This window comes from Ascaphus truei, chromosome 6, assembly GCF_040206685.1.
Source record: "Ascaphus truei isolate aAscTru1 chromosome 6, aAscTru1.hap1, whole genome shotgun sequence".
NCBI lineage: Eukaryota > Metazoa > Chordata > Amphibia > Anura > Ascaphidae > Ascaphus > Ascaphus truei.
In genome coordinates this window covers 33,585,243-33,588,490 of record NC_134488.1, presented here as the reverse complement: position 1 = coordinate 33,588,490, position 3,248 = coordinate 33,585,243, and positions in this window count along the sequence as shown.

Genomic DNA, 3,248 nt, shown 5'->3' with positions numbered 1-3,248 from the left:
TTGATGCACGCGCCCACTATATTACACGCCTAATATGCAATACATAGGGTGAGCTACGAGGCTGCGGCGTGTTCGGATTCAGAATCACTTGTGTAACATTACAACGGGTTTGGAAACTCAGTGTTCCTGTTTAGATTATAAACCGTATCACCATTCTGATCCATCTGGCCGCACATTTATTGGCACTGATTGGGTTAAACCAAATTGGAGAGACTCTCTGGGTTTTTAAATTAAATCAGACAGACGCCAACCTAAAGGTTTAAATGTAGATGTAGATATGAATTATTTTATCACTTAATGTTTGATATACAAAAAAATAGCCCTACCGCTCAGCCTATTAACCAAAGTAACTCATATAGTAATGACTAAGTCAAGGAGTGTACATAAATGTTCAGCTATTATAAAGTAAGAGGAGGACTCAGTGGTCTCTCAGTATTATACTCAAATCATCAAACATAGGTAGCAGAACTCCCAATGTACTCAAAGAAAAAATAACATTGTATTAACATGAAGCGCTATGTACACTAATGGCGCTATATAAAGACACACATACATTAACATACAGTACATACAACGAATGGTGAAAATATATTTACAATATCCCCAGTGGTGGGTATGCGGACAGAGGCAGTGCAACCATGTATGTGAGCATGCTGCCCTCTGCAGGATGCAGTGTATCAGCGGTGCTGTGCACCAATTGTATCTACTATCTCCACAAGTATATACAGTATGAGAGGGTTAATCAAAGCAATTGTGTGTCAAATGCACATGAATCACAGCTTAGTAGGATGATACATAGTTTCGACCCTAAAGCAACCTTGTTAGAGTTGCTATACAAATATGTACAATGCAGGTAGTCCTCGTTATCCAACGTTTCACTTTACAACAAATGGCATATCCAACGCTTTACAATGCAACCCTACGGGCCGTTATCTGACGCCGGAATGCGCTATCCGACGCTCACCGCCGCTGATTAACATGGGACTCACTTTACAGCGGTGTCACTATCCAGCGCTAATTCCAGAACGGGCTCCGCTGGATAACCGAGGACCGCCTGTACAGGTATTAGGTATAACGGGTTATATTTGTATGTATGTATGTCTTTATTTATATAGCGCCATTAATGTACATAGCGCTTCACAGTAGTAATACACACAGCAATCATACAAATAACAAATAATACAAATAACAGGTCATGGGAATAAGTGCATCAGACATAAAAGTAACATTAAGGAAGAGGAGTCCCTGCTCCGGGGAGCTTACAATCTAATACAATCTATATTTCCCATAGTCTGCTTAACACATTAAAGAAACGGTATAAGAGGTAGGCAGAGTATGTGCTAGTTCCTCACAGATGAAAGACGGTCTCTACGTACACATCAAGCCGCGCCTGCAGGTACAGGTACATGGGTACTCCAGGAGTGTGGGATAGAGTATACAGTGGTGGGACTGGCTGGTGTGAGACACACACATGGACCCCCTATAAGTGTGGACTCAAATAGGTGGTCATAGTCAGCACAGATATGATTGTATAACTTCCAAAAGAAACCCCTTTAATGCAATATCCAGGGATGGTAGTAATGAATGACACACCGCAAACAGTGGCGACAGCTGTATGGGCGAGTGTGACACATTGGAGCCCTGTCACAGTGAAGATCACAGGTCAGCTATACAACGCGGGGGGTGGTTGGTTGCTGATAGACTAATGGTGCAAAGTGTGAATATCTAGCATACCGGATAGCATCCATTGTGGGTGCAAGGGAACGCCACTCAGCCCCTTTCTGTTGGGTGAGATGGAGTCCGCGGCCTCACCACGGGGACGTCACCGACATTTCCTGTGATTGATCACGCTTCTTCAGGGCAGGAGGAGGTCTCACCCAACAGAACCGGGTTGTGTGGCGTTCCCTTGCACCCACGATGTATGCTATCCGGTATGCTGGATATTCACACTTTGCGTTAGCCCACTCCCAGGCTGCAACATTAGTCTATCAGCAACCAACACCCGCGCTGCACAGCTTCCCAGTGATCTGCACTGTTAGGGATCCAATGTGTCACACTAGCCCAGGGGTGTGCAAAGTTTTTTGGCTGCACCCCACTTGTGTCCCGGTCCCTGCGCCCGTGCCCCCCTCCCACCCCCTCTCGAGTGACCCCGGCATCAAATGACTGAGACGCAATTTGCTGTTCTCCTTCCTTAGGCGAAGGCCCCAGTACGCGCCTCATTGGGCGAACCGCTCACGTGACCCGCTCGTCGCGTTGCAAATTCAATCAAGTTTGTCGCACGAAGTATCAGCCGCCCCGTCGCGCGCGTGCACCCGCGCGGTACACGTGCACATTGGACTCCTACTGGTTGTATTCGGTGCGAGCGACATTGCTTGCGCCGTCTGCCGCACTTTGGCACCCGGCCTCAAGAGGGTCTTTGGAGCTGCAAACTTTTTTCATATTTGTATTATTTATCACATTGATTAGACAGATCACCATTATATGTGTAAATCACTTGATATCAGTAGCAGTATATCACATGTCACAGTATTGAAGTAGGAGTGCCTTTTACACTTTTCTGTGTGTTCAAGTCTCGTTATAGGGCAGTCTCGTTGGAGAGCGTTCACTCAAGGTAGTGTCACTCATTAGATGGTGGTGTCACTCATTGGAGGGCACTCTAACTCACTTGCTGGCAGTATCATACAGAAGCCTCTCACTCATTGAAGAGCAGTCTCTCCATTAGGACAGTCTCACTGGAGGGCAGTCTTCATTCTTTGTAAGTCCGTCTCACTCATTGGCGTGCAGTCACTGGGGAGACGTATCACTTATTTGAGGGCAATGTCACCTGTGAAAATGCAGTCTCGCCCAGAAAGCGGTCTCACTCACTAGAAGGCAGTCCCGCTCAGAAAAGGAGTCTGAAGAGCGGATTACCTTTTCGAAACGCGTTGGGTGATACTGCTACTTGAATGGGCTGTACCAAGCGGCCGTGTGACATCACAGAGTGTGCCGATGGGCTTAAAGATCGAAAGTGGATCCCGATGGCTGGATCACGCAGGACCAGACTGAGCCCGAAACGCGTGGGCTGTGGAGACAGAGGATGTGTGTCAGAATTGTTGCTGAGCAGGATCAGCAAATGCAGTGCAACAGATGAAGCTGGAGCGTAGGCTGAGGTCAGGCAGGATAAGGGTTACTTACACAGGTCGGGTGAGGGCAGGCAGAGATCAAGAACGTGGGCAGGAAGGTAGGCAGCAAGCTGGTTAGCCGGCAAG